The sequence below is a fragment of the Bufo gargarizans genome, chromosome 4, assembly GCF_014858855.1.
Source record: "Bufo gargarizans isolate SCDJY-AF-19 chromosome 4, ASM1485885v1, whole genome shotgun sequence".
NCBI classification, from domain to species: Eukaryota; Metazoa; Chordata; class Amphibia; order Anura; family Bufonidae; genus Bufo; species Bufo gargarizans.
This window is the reverse complement of record NC_058083.1, coordinates 374,155,264-374,171,958: the sequence shown is the minus strand read 5'-3', so window position 1 is coordinate 374,171,958 and position 16,695 is coordinate 374,155,264.

Here is a 16,695-nt window from a genome sequence, read left to right as displayed (position 1 = left end):
GGCAAACTGCTATCCGCCTCAGGCCCAGCCGCCACTGCATTTACCCAGTGTGCTGTTATGGAGATATAACGTCCCTGACCGTGCTTACTGGTCCACGTATCCGTAGTTAGGTGGACCTTGCCACAGATGGCGTTGCGCAGTGCACACCTGATTTTGTCCCCCACTTGGTTGTGCAGGGAAGGGATGGCACGCCTGGAAAAGTAGTGGTGGCTGGGCACAACATATTGTGGGCCAACCACCGCCATAAGGCTTTTAAAACTTTCCGTCTCCACCACACAGAATGACAGCATTTCAAAGGACAACAATATGGAAATGCTGGTATTCAAGGCCAGGGATCGTGTGTGGGTAGGGGGGTACTTCCTCTTCCGCTCCAGTGTTTGGGAGATGGAAAGCTGAACGCTTCTGCTGGACATTGTGGAGATGCTTGGTGACCCAGGTGGTGGTGTTGCTGGCAGATCCTCTGTTTGCGGGGTGGCAGGAGCCATTGTCACTCCAGAGGTGGAAGAAGAGGCCGAGACTGCTACAGAAGAGAAAGCAAGAGGAGCCAGAGACCTTTCTTTGTTTTTGAGGTGCCTACTCCACTGCAGCTCGTGCTTTACACTATGAAGCCTGGTCATGCAGGTTGTGCTAAGGTTGAGAACATTTATGTATCTAAATTAAACGTGCTAAATTAACCGTGCTAAATTAAAAGTGCTAAATTAAAAATACCTTTAATTTCATAGATGGGTAATAGGCCGAAACATATTTACTGCCTATATAAAGTACGCTAAAAACAATTTATTATTTTTATATATTAAAAGTCTCCAAAAAATAGGCTTGATAGGGTGATTAGTGATGTCACAGACTCATGATGCTGATCCCTAAAGGCACTCCTACCACTGAAACTCCTAGTTCAAAGGTTGTTGTGATTATTCTACCAGCAATAAGGGATGATCGACATCCAGTATCAGTGTACCTGATCAAACAAGATATAGTGTGTCAAGTCCCCTTGTTGTAGGAGAATATGCACAACACATAGTGTCAGGTTACACTGTAAGGATGGAATGGTCCCAGACTGGTAGCTTACTACACAGGAATGAACCACTTTGGCTCCAAAAGATATGTCTGCATATGTAACTACATAAATGTATTGCTCGACGCGTTTCTCTATCCAACTAATCGTTGGTTCATCAGGAGCAAATCACGCTGCACGCCACTGATATCGTGCGCGCAGTAATAAGGAGCAGATCCCTAAGTCCACTGTTGCCGCTGAGCATTACCCCCTCACACTAGGTGTGCAGCACAAAAACCTAGGAATATCTAATCTGAGAATATGCTGCACGCCACTGATGTCGTGCGTGCAGCAATGAGCCTCCGGCATATGTGGCCGTAGCTCTCGTGTAGCGCAGACTTGTTTAAATGGAGAAAACTCCTCCCATTTGTGTAGCCGACCCAGAGTGAGTATCCAATCCGGAATGCAAACGTCACCCGACTGCGCTCAGTCTTTTCGTCACAGCCGCATGACGTGCGATCCATCATATCGTCGATCCAGTGTTGACAACAGACTGACTCCACCCACCCGTAAGATTCACTAGTAGGGGGGAGGATTAGCCGATGACGAATACTTCTTCTGCCCTCACTATATTGGTCAGTAAAACAAGAGGGAGGTCTGTGACGAATGCTTGAGTTTCACAATAGACGGGGACACTACAGGTAAAAAGATACATAGTCATACAGTCCGAACTCCTTGTGTCAATAGAGGAGAACAGTACAGGTCCTCCATATTAAGTAACAGGGAGTAATACAAAGGACATACTAAGAAATAAGCACTAAGATCCCTGAATGGATACATAAATTACCCCTAGATATTAAATGTCAAAGGGCTGGAGGGAAGTAATATCATATTCCAAACCGATATATGAAATATATAGGTGGAGAGTGAGATATGCTACTGTAAGTTCATTCAATAAAACAGGCATATGAGATAGCATCATTAAGGCCAGTGGGTTTGACAGTGTTGAGGGTGAACATCCACTGTGCCTCTTTTCTTAGCAACAGTGTGTCAATATCACCTCCCGTCGGTGGTGACCTGACATGTTCTATTCCTTGGAATTTGAAGCAATCCAGATTGCCAGGATGACAAGTGGCAACATGTTGTGCCACAGGGGTGTCTCCAGAATTTTTTATCTTTAGGAGATGCTCCCCTACACGCCTCCTAAATTCCTGTTTAGTTTTACCTGTGTATTGTATACCACAGACACAGGTAGCCAGGTAAACCACCCCAACTGTCCTACAGTTAATGAAGGACTTGATGGAATATTCATGTCCTGTGGCCGAGCTCTTAAATTTCATGCTTTTCAAAATAGCTTTGCAAGCTATGCAGTTGCCACACTGATAGGTACCGTTTGGCCTGTTGGCCCCCAGCCAAGTACCATCCCTGGGGGTAGTAAAGGCACTGTGAACCAGTTTGTCCCTAATATTACCCCCACGTCTGTATGTAATCATGGGACGACTACCTACTAGATGACCAACATCCGGATCAGTTTTTAAAAATGTCCCAATATTCAGTGAGCAACGCACATATCTCACTACTTGCTGTGTCAAAAGTGCCAATTATCCGTATCTGTGCCTCGTTAGATGTTCTATTCCTAGGATGCAGAAGTTGTTCTCTATTACATGCTGCTGCATGTTGGTATGCTTCCTTCAAAATTGGTTTCGGATACCCCTTCTCTGTAAATCGTTTTTTAAGGTCATCCGCCGAGGCCTTGAAGTCAGACCATTTAGAACAATTGCGTCTCATCCTAAGGTATTGTCCCTTAGGCATTCGTGGCCGTTGGTTTTCGGAACACTTTTGTTTTGATGTAACCTGAAGGGTCAATCTCAATTGCAAGGTCCAAAAAGGTGATCCATTTCTCATCACTTTCTGATGTAAAAAACAGACCCAGGGAGTTGATGTTCAATCTTGATACAAAATCCAAGAAGGCCTCCTTTGTGCCCTTCCATAGAATGAAAATGTCATCAATGAACCTCATCCATATAAAATGGATGAGGTCCATTGTTCCATTTCCTCGTTGAAGACAACCTCTCTCTCCCACCAGCCCAGGTAGAGGTTAGCAAAGGTAGGAGCACAAAGACTACCCATTGCCACCCCCCTGAGCTGGCAGTAGAGAGAACGGTCAAACAAGAAAATGTTGTGGTGCAGGATAAAATTCAACAGTGTGATCACAAGTTCATTGTGTTCATTGAATTGTGACCCCCTTTCCAGTAGGAATGCATTAGCTGCCTCACAGCCCAGTTGATGTGGGATAGAACTGTATAAGGCTTCAACGTCCAAACTGGCAAGTAGGGTGTCTTTATCACATCTGATGTCGTTTAATCTCTTGAGAACATCTGTGGAGTCCCTAACAAAAGACGGTAAGCTAGATACAAACGGTCTCAAAACCCTGTCAACATAAACACGAATTCTTTCAGTGAGGCTACCAATACCCGACACTATCGGCCTTCCCTTTAAAGGGTTAGTCCCCTTGTGTATTTTCGGTAGACTATAATAGGCCGAAACAGCCCTAGTGTGAATCACTTACACAGACTAATACCATGCCAGATACTCCCACAAAGTAATTTTTCCCCAATCAAGGACCAAAATGCAAGGGGAGATATACAAGCAATGCTGGTGGGGGTATATGGGTTATTGATGTAAAAGGGTTCAAAAATGTGTCCCTAGTTATGACCCTATAGCTTACTTAGCCCAGAAACACCTCCTAATGGTCGGGGTGCCCTGTCCCCATACCTAAATCTATTGCACCCCTAAACTTGCCCTATATCCAATATCATAAGTTAGTCTAATAGGATAGTCTGTAAGGATGCTTATGGAGGGATACTAGAAATAGAATGATGTATAGATGTTTCTATACATCATTAACTCTTGCTTTGTTACTGGAAAAAAATGATTAAAATGGAAAATCTGCCAAAAAAGTGAAACTCTGAAACGTCATCTCCCTTTTCCTAAATTCTTGTGGAACACCTAAAGGGTTAACAAAGTTTGTAAAAATCAGTTTTGAATACCTTGAGGAGTGTAGTTTCTAAAATGGGGTCATTTTGGGGTGGTTTCTATTATGTAAGCCTCGCAAAGTGACTTCAGACATGAACTCGTCCTTAAAAAGTGGGTTTTGGAAATTTTCTGAAACATTTCAAGATTTGCTTCTAAACTTCTAAGTCTTCTAACGTTCCCCCCCAAAAAATAAAATGGCATTCACAAAATGATCCAAACATTAAGTAGACATATATGGCGAATTTAAAGTAATAACTATTTTTGGAGGTATTACTGTCTATTATAAAAGTACAGAAATAGAAATTTGGAAATTATTCCAAATTGTGGGAAAATTTGGTAATTTTTTTTATAAATAAAAAATGAAATTTTTGGACTGAATTTTACCATTGTCATGAAGTACAATATGTGACGAGAAAACTATCTTAGAATGGCTTGGATAAGTAAAAGCGTTTTAAAGTTATTAGCACATAACGTGACACATGTCAGATTTGCTAAAAAATGGCCTGGTCGTGAAGGTAAAAACTAGCTTGGTCTTGAAGGCGTTAAAAGCCGTCTTCCATTCATCCCCTTCTTTATCCTGACCAGATTATATGCCCCCCTTAAATCCAACTTGGAGAAAACCTTGGCATCAACAATCTGGTTAAACAAATCAGGAATCAAAGGAATGGGGTAAGGATCATGGACAGTAATCCGATTGAGCTCAGGGAAATGCAGACATGGCCTAAGAGTTCAGTTCTTTTTTTTTTTTAACAAAGAAAAACCCTGCTGCCCCTGGAGATTTAGAGGGTCTTATGTGTCCTATAGCCAAACTCTCGGTATAATACTCTCTCATGGTCGTTCTTTTGGGTCCAGAAAGGTTATACAATCTAGATTTGGGTAATTTAGTTCCGGGAATAAGGTTGATAGGACAATCATATTCCCGATGCAGAGGTAAATCCTGGAATCCACTTTCAGAAAATACAACGGCAAAATCAGATATAAAATAGGGTAATGTTTTAATGGTTAAAGCATAAAAAGATGTATTCACACAATTGTCAATGCAATAATCACGCCAATCCAGAATCTGTCTAGCTTGCCAATCAATGGTTGGATTGTGCTTGCTTAACCACGGTAAACCCAGAACCAACGGAGCAAGGAGACCTACCAACACAAAACACGAGATGAATTCCTGATGAAAGTCACCCACTCTTAATCGGATGGCATGCACCATCTGAGACAAACACTTATGAGTTAGAGGTGCAGAATCAATAGCAATAATGGAAATGTTATTTTCTAATGCACTTGGAGACAACCCATGCAAATGGACGAACTGAGCATCAAACAGGTTCACCCCTGCCCCGCTGTCGATAAATACCTGAATCTCCACAGTCTTGGACTCTAGCACCACCTGGGCAGTCAGGAGAAATCGGGTACTACCAGGCAAAGACAAATGCACATTTTCTGACTCTCCTCCCACCCCTCCAAGAGTCAGATGGGAATTAAACATCCCCCTTTTTGTTTTTATTTTTGAGGCTGAATGCATGGACATACATCGATAAAATGTCCTTTCTGTCCGCAGAAAAAACACACTCCCTTTCTACGACCAGAATGCTTAAAAGTGGATCCTGGAGTAACTCCCCCTAACTGCATGGGCTCGCCTCCAGACATAAACCCAGGAGTATTTTCACCCAAAGTGTCAGAGGAAGACGATACATTATGTGATAGTATGTCCTGAGAGTGGGGGCCCCTAGATCTTTCTCTCAGGCGTCTATCAATGCGTACTGCAAGAGACATAGCGGCTTCCAGAGACTCAGGATTCTCATGAAAGGCCAAAGAGTCCTTTGGGCTATCTGATAATCCCTGACAAAACTGACTACGGAGAGATGGATCATTCCACTCCATATCTGTAGCCCATCTCCTAAACTCAGAGCAATAGATCTCAGCAAAATTCTCTCTCTGACGAAAGCCACATAGCTTGGTCTAAGCCAGGGCGGTCTAATCCCGGTCATCATAGATGAGACCCAGAGCTTTGAAAAATTTATCTACCGACCAAAGAGACTGCGATCTAGTCAGCAGAGAAAAAGCCCATGAGTGTGCATCCCCCTTAAGCAATGAAATAACCACACCAACTCTCTGAATCTCATCCAAAGATGAGTGTGGATGTAGCCTAAAATACAATTTGCACGCCTCCCTAAACAAAATGAAATTATCACTTCCCCCAGATAATCTGTCCGAGAGGGCAACTTTAGGCTTGAGACAGGCCTGGTAACCACCACCACCACTAAGATCAGCATCCTGTGGTCTCTGGATCTGCGAGACGGTCGTGCGGAGGTCAGCTACCTCCAAAGAAAGCCCCTGCAGCTGTCCGGCCAGTGCAGCAATAGGATCCATGGCTGTACTGAAACAAGCAAAAAACAAATGATGGTTTTGGCGGTTTATAATGTCATATTCGTGTGTGAGAGGGAAACACCACACTGAACATAGGAGGGAAAGGGGAGAGGGAATAAGGCCACGAAACTAGGGAAAGGAGAGTAAAACCCTAATCAAAGTCCTGACCAACTATCAGTATGAACAGACCCAACAGGTAGGTGAGTTCATAAACAGGAATACCTAGTGCCCTAACTCATCCCATAGGACCCTGGTACTAATGTCAGGGCTGAGACAACCTGTTCCTCCAAAAGGAAGGACGAACAGGAGTCTCCCTCAGACATCAATAACCCATATACCCCCACCAGCATCGCTTGTATATCTCCCCTTGCATTTTGATGCTTGATTGGGGGAAACAAAACTTTATTATTTTTTATTTTCCTGTGTAACTGATTCACACTAGGGCTGTTTTGTCCTATTACCCATCCATGCAATTAAAGGTATTTTTAATTTAGCAGGTTTAATTTAGATATTTAATTACCTATGTGTGTACTACTGATCATCATATGATATAACTTTGCTACTTTTTCTTCTGACAACGTTTATGCCTCGCTTCAGGCTCTGATTGCACAGCGTGCAAACCACTCGTGTCTTGTCGTCAGCACATTGTCTGAAGAACTGCCATGCCAGGGAACTGTAACAGGAGCACTGTCTAGGGGACGGTCGCTCCACTTTTGCACTCTGCTCCCTCTTCTGCTGTGCTGGTGGCTCTGTGCAACCACCGCCTCTTCCTCCGAACTACACAGGTCACTCGCAATACCTTGATTCCATGTGGGGTTGAGGACCTCATCGTTCTCCACATCATCTTCCACCCAGTCTTCACCCCTGCCCTCCTTGTCGGTCTGCACACTTTCAAAAGCAACATGCCGTGCTGCGATGGTCCTCCCATGTACTCATCTGAAACATAAGTGATTGGACATCGGTGCACTCAATCTCTTCCATTTCTGGGGCAGGGCTAGGTGGATGGCCCTGGGAAACCCTGCTAGCAGAGTCATTAAAAAGCAGAAGAGACTGCTGCATGACTTGGGGCTCAGACTGCTTGGCTGATTTGCAAGGGGGTGAGGTGAAAGACTGATGGACATCGGCTGCAGGTGTCAACTCTGATATTTCAGCAGGAGACTGGGTGGGAGACAATGTAAACTGGAGGCACTGTCAGCAACCCAATCTACTATCGCCTGTACTTGTTCTGGCCTCACCATTCATAGAGCCGCATTAGGCCTGGCCAAATACCACTGCAGGTTCTGTCGCCTACTCGCACCTGAGGAAGGTGTTTCACTTGTGCATGTAGCTGGCACAGATCGACCACGTCCTCTCCCTGCAACAGGAGCACCACCAGGAGCACTACGACTGGGGCCACATTCCTTATTTGAATCTCTCCTCATATTTCTCCATATTTAGGATCTTGCCCAAAATGGGTGTGTTTTTAATAGCAGAATAGAACAACAGTATCTGAAGGGTGTATCTCACAATGACATATGCAGCAAAGGCTGCAATATTAAGTACTTTGTCCAAAAAGGCTGTTTTTTAATAACAGAATATAACAGCAGTATATAACGCTTGAATTTCACACTGACAGATGCAGACAAGGCCGCAAATTAGGTATTTTGCCCAAAATGGGTGTTTTCTTAATAACAGAATATGATAGCAGTATATAACGCTTGAATTTCACACTGACAGATGTAGACAAGACCGCAAATTAGGTATTTTGCCCAAAATGGGTGTTTTTTTAATAACAGAATATGACAGCAGTATATAGCGCTTGAATTTCACACGTACAGATGCAGCAAGGGCTATAAAATTTAGTATTTGCCCAAAAAGGGTGTTTTTTAAAACCCACAAAATTATAGCTGTATTTCTAGTTTAAATTGCAAACTGACTAATGCGGCAGAGGCCCCAGATGGAGGGTATTGCAAAAAATTGGTGTTTTTTAAAATCCAGAAAATTATTGAAGTATTTCAAGCTTGTTTTAACAATCACAGATGCAGCAAAGGCTGTAAAATTGAGCATTTGCCTAAAAAGGGTGTGTTTTAAAACCCAGAAAATTATTGCTGTATTTCTAGCTTAAATTGCACACTGACAAATGCTGCAAAGGCACCAGATGTAGGATATTACCAAAAATTGGTGTTTTTTTAAACCCAGATTATTATTGCAGTATTTCAAGCTTGGATTTCAATATCACAAAAGCACATATGCTGTGCTGGTGCACTGAGCTTGCATAAAATTGCCGCCGCCGCCCACCTAACTAACAGACGGATAAAAGTTCTTTGTCTGTGTCACTGGGCTCAGGGCAGGGTAAAAAGATTGTGCACTGCACCTACAAAACTAAATCTAGGTAGATCGCTGAGTTAACAAGCACTTCTGATTAAAGATTCTTTCCTATTCTCTCCCTCACAGCATCAGCATCCTCTCCCTACACTAGTAACAACAGAGTGACGTGCAGCGCTACGTGACTCCAGTTTATATAGAGGCTGGGTCACATGCTGTACTGGCCAATCCCAGCCATGCCATTAGTAGGCATTGCTGTGATGGCTTCTAAGGGCACAGAGTTAAACGCTTAATTGGCTGCTCTGCAGCCTTTCAAAAAGCGCCATTAACCCGCCGAACACTGAACCCAAACCCAAACTTTTACTGAAATGTTCGGGTTCGGGTCCGGGGTCCAAAAATCCTAAAGTTTGGTACGCACCTGAACTTTACAGTTCGGGTTTGCTCAACCCTACCGACAGGTTTTCCGTTTGGATCACATTATGTATGTGTTGTTTCTGGTGCTTGCCACACCTTCTTTCCCCAGGTGTGGCTATTATGGTCATTTAACCTTCTCTATTTATTGTTGTTTCTCCCACTATGCTATGCGGTTTATAGCTTCTGTTGGAGTTGTGGATAGCTGGTGTGTGGATCTCGTCTGAGTTCATGGTGCTGCCATAGCCACTTGAAGTTAAGTGTTATCTTTCACTTTTGTATTTTGTTTGGGTTATTTTGTGTGTTGCATTTCCCTGTCATTCGCATTAATGCCTGAGGGAGACTCCTGTTCATGCTTCCTTTTGGAGGAACAGGTTGTCTCAGTCCTGACATTAGTACCAGGGTCCTATGGGATGAGTTAGGGCACTAAGTATTCCTGTTTATGAACTCACCTACCTGTTGGGTCTGTTCATACTGATAGTTGGTCAGGACTTTGATTAGGGTTTTACTCTCCTTTCCCTAGTTTCCAGGCCTTATTCCCTCTCCCCTTTCCCTCCTATGTTCAGTGTGGTGTTTCCCTCTCACACCCGAATGTGACATTATAAACCGCCTAAACCGTAATTTATTTTTTGCTTGTCTCAGTACAGCCATGGATCCTATTGCTGCACTGGCCGGACAGCTGCAGGGGCTGTCTTTGGAGGTAGCTGACCTCCGCACGACCGTCTCGCAGATCCAGAGACCACAGGCTGCTGGTCTTAGTGGTGGTTACCAGGCCTGTCTCAAGCCTAAAGTTGCCCTCCCGGACAGATTCTCTGGGGGAAGTGATAATTTCATTTTGTTTAGGAAGGCGTGCAAATTGTATTTTAGGCTACATCCACACTCATTTTTGGATGAGATTCAGAGAGTTGGTGTGGTTATTTCATTGCTTAAGGGGGATGCACACTCATGGGCTTTTTCTCTGCCGACTAGATCGCAGTCTGAAGACTTTTCAGAGTTCACTTTTTTTGCAGATTTTCCATTTTAATAAATTTTTTCCAGTAACAAAGCAAGAGTTAATGATGTATAGAAACATCTATACATCATTATATCTCTTGTATCCCTCCATAAGCATCCTTAGAGACTATCCTATTAGACTAACTTATGATATTGGATATAGGGCAAGTTTAGGGGTGCAATAGATTTAGGTACGGGGACAGGGCACCCCCACCATTAGGAAGTGTCCCTGGGCTAAGTAAGCCATAGGGTCATAACTAGGGACACATTTTTGAACCCTTTTACATCAACAACCCATATACCCCCACTAGCATTGCTTGTATATCTCCCCTTGCATTTTGATCCTTGATTTGGGAAAAATTACTTTATTCTTTTTTGTTTTTCTGTGGGAGTATCTGGCACGGTATTAGTCTGTGTAAGTGATTCATACTAGGGCTGTTTCGGCCTATTACCCATCTATGAAATTAAAGGTATTTTTAATTTAGCACGTTTAATTTAGATACATAAACGTTCTCAACCTTAGCACAACCTGCATGACCAGGCATCATAGTGCAAAGCACAAGCTGCAGTGGAGTAGGCACCTCAAAAACAAAGAAAGGACTCTGGCTCCTCTTGCTTTCTCTTCTGTAGCAGTCTCGGCCTCTTCTTCCACCTTTGGAGTGACAGTGGCACCTGCCACCCCGCAAACAGAGGATCTGCCAGCAACACCACCACCTGGATCACCAAGCATCTCCACAATGTCCCACAGAAGCGTTTAGCTCTCCTTTTCCCAAACACTGGAGTGGAAGAGGAAGTACCCTCCTACCCACCCACGATCGCTGGCCTTGAATGCCAGCATTTCAAAATTATTGTCCTTTGAAATGCTGTCATTCCTTGTGGTGGAGACGGAGAGTTTTAAAAGCCTTATGGCGGTGGCTGTCCCACAATATGTTGTACCCAGCCGCCACTACTTTTCCAGGTGTGCCATCCCTTCCCTGCACAACCAAGTGGGGGACAAAATCAGGTGTGCACTGCGCAACGCCATCTGTGGCAAGGTCCACCTAACTACGGATACGTGGACCAGTAAGCACGGTCAGGGACGTTATATCTCCATAACGGCACACTGGGTAAATGTAGTGGCGGCTGGGCCTGAGGCGGATAGCAGTTTGGCGCATGTCCTTCCACCACCGAGGATTGCAGGGCGCTTCAGTTTGCCTCCTGTTGCTTCCTCCCCCTACTCTGCTTCCTCATCCTCTACTGGCTCCTCATCCGGTCAGCGTAACACCTTCACCACCAACTTCAGCACAGCCAGGGGAAAACGACAGCAGGCAGTTTTAAAACTTATCTGTTTGGGGGACAAACCCCACAATGCGCAGTATCTGTGGACAGGCCTTGAACAACAGATCGATGAGTGGTTTGTGCCAGTCAGCCTCAAGCACGGCCTGGTGGTGTGCGATAATGGGCGAAATCTTGTAGCAGCTCTGGGACTAGCCGGCTTGACGCACATCCCTTGCCTAGCGCATGTGTTGAATTTGGTGGTGCAGAGGTTCCTTAAAAATTACCCCAATATATTAGAGCTGCTGCAGGCGGGCCGTCTGTGCGTGCTTTCGTCGCTCTCACCCTGCTGCTTGCCTGTCAGCGCTGCAGCGTAACTTCGGCCTTCCCGCTCACCGCCTCATATGCGATGTGCCCACAAGGTGAAACTCCACCTTGCACATGCTGGCCATACTGAGGGAGCAGCAGCAGGCGATAATGGAGTTTCAGCTGCAGCAAGCACGGGTGAGTCGTTCTGCAGAACAGTACCACTTCACCACCAATGACTGGGCCTCCATGCCAGACCTGTGTTCCTTGTTTCGCGGTTTCGAGTACTCCACCAACATGGCCAGTGTGGATGATGCGTTCTCAGCGTTACTATCCCACTTCTATGCCTCCTTGGAAAAACGCTGCTGGAGATGATGGAAGAGGATGTGGCACAGGAGGAGGAGGAGGAAGAGGCATCATTTCATTGGGTTTCCTGTCAGTCATTCACAAGTGGCTCCAAGGGTGGGTTCCTGCACCCACAAACGCCAGGCACACAATTATCCAGCCAGGGCACAGTTCTGGAGGATGACGAGGTGGAGGATGAGAAGGAGGAGATGGACGAGGAGGAACCATGTTCACATGCCATTTTTTTTTACTTAATTTTATAAGCACCCACTTTTTAAGGACGAGTTCATGTCTGAAGTCACTTTGCGAGGCTTACATAATAGAAACCACCCAAAAACGACCCCATTTTAGAAACTACACTCCTCAAGGTATTCAAAACTGATTTTACAAACTTTGTTACCCCTTTAGGTGTTCCACAAGAATTTAAGGAAAAGGGAGATGACATTTCAGAGTTTCACTTTTTTGGCAGATTTTCCATTTTAATCCATTTTTTCCAGTAACAAAGTAAGGGTTATCAGCCAAACAAAACTCAATATTTATGGCCCTGATTCAGTAGATTACAGAAACACACCATTTGTGATCGTAAACTGCTCTACGGGCACATGGCAAGGTGCAGAATGAAAGGAATGCCATATGGTTTTTGGAGGGCCATGATGCACCTCTAGAGTAAAAACACCAAAATCGACCCCATTTTGGAAACTACGGGATAAGGAGGCAGTTTTGTTGGTACTATTTTAGGGTATATATGATTTTTAGTTGCTCTATATTACACTTTTTGTGAGGCAAGGTAACAAAAAATAGCTGTTTTGGCACCATTTTTATTTTTTATTATTTACAATGACCATGTGGCATTTTTATAGAGCAGGTTGTTACAGACGCGAAAATGCAAAATATTGGTTGTTTGTTTCAGTTTTACAAAATAAAGCATTTTTTTAAATGGCAGGTTATTACAGACGCATTGATAACTAATATGTATACTTTTATTCATTTATTAAAGTTTTACATAATAACAGCATTATTTTTTTTAAATCATGTTTTAGTGTCTCCATATTCTGAGAGCCATAGTTTATTTTTATTTTTTGGGCGATTGCAGGATCAGATTACGGTTTGATTGGTTTTATCTTGGGGTGCGTATGACTTTTTGATTGCTTTGTATTACACTTTTTGTGATGTAAAGTGACAAAAAATTGCTTTTTATACACCTTTTTTTGTTTGTTTTTTACGGTGTTTGGAGGGGTTACATCATGTGATATTTTTATAGAGCAGGTCGTTATGGACGTGGCAATACCTAATATATCAGATTTTTTTATTTATTTAAGTTTTATACACTAATATTTCTTAAACAAAAAAAAATCACGTTTAATGAGGGCCATAGTTTTTTTTTTACTTTTTGGCCAATTGTTTTAGGTAGGTTATCATTTTTTGTGGGATGAGGTGACAGTTAGATTGGTACTATTTTGCGGGGCATATTCCTTTTTGATCACTTGGCGTTGCACTTTTAGTGATGTAAGGCGACAAAAAAAAAGTTTTTTTTAGCACAGTTTTTATTTTTATATTTTTAAAGAGTTCATCTGAGGGGTTAGGTCATGTGATATTTTTATGGAGCCTGTCTATACGGATGCGGCGATATGTAATATGTCTACTTTTCTTTTTTTTCCTATTTTTTACAATTTTGGACACTTTTTTTACTTCAAACTTTAATTTATTTATTATGAAAAAACACTTTTTTCACTTGAATTGAACTGTCAGCGTCTTGCACAGTGAGACACTGACAGTTGCCTAGGAGACCAAGAGTTCAGGCTGGATCTCCTGGGCTTTTGTAGGCTGGCAGCTCCGATGCCTGTGCAAGGCATCGTAGCTGCCATGGCAACCATTGATCCCCTGCCAGCGCAACGCGGGGGGGGGGGGCGATGGAGTCAGAGGGGGCCCTCTCCCTCTGTATACTCTGCATATGCCACAGTCAGCGCTGACCGCAGCACGTGAAAGGGTTAATCCGCCTGCATGACCGCACACAGCGATGCCGGCGGATGCAGCAGGGGCCCGGCTATCAGTTTTTGGGGTCTGATTCGGCATTTCAAGCCTTTTCTGCAGTTAAGGAGTGCTTTGCTTCTTCCCCTATATTGGTGCAGCAGGATGTATCACAACTAGGGTTGAGCAAACCCGAACTGTAGGATTTTTGGACCCCAGACCCGAACACGAACATTTCCGTAAAAAATTGGGTTCGGGTTTGGTGTTCGGCGCTTTCTTGGCGCTTTTTGAAAGGATGCACAGCAGCCAATCAACAAGGGTCATACTACTTGCCCCAAGAGGCCATCACAGCCATGCCTACTAATGGCATGGCTGTGATTGGCCAGAGCAGCATGTGACCCAGGCTCTATATAAGCTTGAGTGACGTAGCGCTGCACGTCACTCTGCTGTTACGAGTGTAGGGAGAGGATGCTGCTGGACTTGTGATTTCAGGGAGAGCATAGGAGAGAATCTAACTCAGCAATATACAGACAAATAGTTGTGTGGGTGCAGGGCACTATAGTTTTACCCTGCCCTGAGCTCATTTGCCAAAAAATACTAACTTTTAGAATTCTGTTAGTTAGGTGGGTGGCTGCGGCGGCCATTTTATGCATGCTCAGTGCACCAGCACTGCATCTGAGCTTTTGGGACATTGCAAATCAACATTCTTTGGGGGTAAAACTACATCTGGATTAGTCAGTGTGCAATTTAAGGTAGAAATGCACCCAGCATTTTCTGGGTTTTGAAAAACACACTTTTTTTTTCAAAAACAGTATTTTCCAGATCTTCAAGTGTTAAATTCAAGTTTAATATATACAGCTTTCATATTCTGCTAGCAAAAAAAGGCATTTTTTTTGGCAATCTACAACATCTGGATTAGTCAGTGTGCAATTTAAGGTAGAAATACACCCATCATTTTTTGGGGTTTGAAAAACACACTATTTTTTTTTATCAAAAAACAGTATTTTCCAGATCTGCAAGTGTTAAATTCAAGTTTAATATATACAGCTTTCATATTCTGTTAGCAAAATAAATACTTTTTTGGCAATCTACAACAACTCTATTAGTCAGTGTGCAATTTAAGGTAGAAATACACCCATCATTTTCGGGGGTTTGAAAAACACACTCTTTTGACAAAAAACACTACTTTCAGGCCTTACAGCATTAGCACGTGTGAAATTACAGGCTTATATACTGCTGTCAAATTCAGTTTTGAAACAAACACTCATTTGGGCACAAAAAATTTTGTTGGCAGCCTTTGATGCAGATGTCATTGTGAGATACACCCTTAATACATTTGAGTTAAATTCAGAGATTTTAAATACCGCCATTTGGTGCACCAATATTGAATTCAGGCTTACACTGGTACAGGCCCTGTGAGATACCCCCTCTACATACAGGGGTTTGAATCAGGGATTTGAAAGACAGCCATTTGAAATACAGCCTTTTTGTGCAAAGATATATTTACTTCAGGCCTACAGAGGATCAGGCCCTCTGAGATACTACCTCTACATACAGGAGTTTGAATCAGGCATTTGAAATAAGGCCATTTGATATACAGCCATTTTGTACAAAGATATATTTACTTCAGGCCTACAGAGGTTCAGGCCCTGTGAGATACCACCTCTACATACAGGGGTTTGAATTAGGCATTTGAAATACAGCCATTTTGTGCAAAGATATATTTACATCAGGCCAACACTGGTTCAGACTGTGTGAGATACCCCCCTACATACAGGGGTTTGAATCAGGCATTTGAAATACAGCCATTTGAAATACAGCCATTTTGTGCAAAGATATATTTACTTCAGGCCTACACTGGTTCCGACTGTATGAGATACCCCCCTACATACAGGGGTTTGATTCAGCCATTTGAAATACAGCCATTTGAAATACAGCCATTTTGTGCAAATAAATCTTTAATTGAGGCCTAGTCTGGTTCAGGCCGTGTGAGATACACTCTTTACATACTGTCGTTCTTTTCTACTATTAATTAAACACCTATTTAGGGCAAGATCCTAAATTCAAAAAATACAAGGAGAGCGTCAAATAAGGGACATGGCCCAGGTCGTGCTGCTTCTGGTGGAGCTCCTGTTGCAGGGAGAGGACGTGGTCGATCTGTGCCAGCTACAAAAGCACAAGTGAAACCCCTTCCTCAGGTGCGAGTAGGCGACAAAACCTGCAGCGGTATTTGGTTGGGCCTAATGCTGCTCTACGAATGGTGAGGCCTGAACAAGTACAGGCGATAGTAGATTGGGTTGCTGACAGTGGATCCAGTTCCTTTACATTGTCTCCCACCCAGTCTCCAGAGTTGGCACCTGCAGCCGATGTCCATCAGTCTTTCACCTCACCCCCTTGCAAATCAGCCAAGCAGTCTGAGCCCCAAGTCATGCAGCAGTCTCTTCTGCTTTTTGATGACTCTGTTAGCAGGGTTTCCCAGGGCCATCCACCTAGCCCTGCCCCAGAAGTGGAAGAGATTGAGTGCACCGATGTCCAACCACTTATTTTTCAAGATAAGTACATGGGAGGACCATCGCAGCACGTCTCGGATGATGACAAAACACAGGTGCCAACTGCTGGGGCTTTCGAAAGTGTGCAGACCGACAAGGAATTCAGGGGTGAAGACTGGGTGGAAGATGATGTGGAGGTAATGCGAGTGACCGACGTAGTTCGGAAGAAGA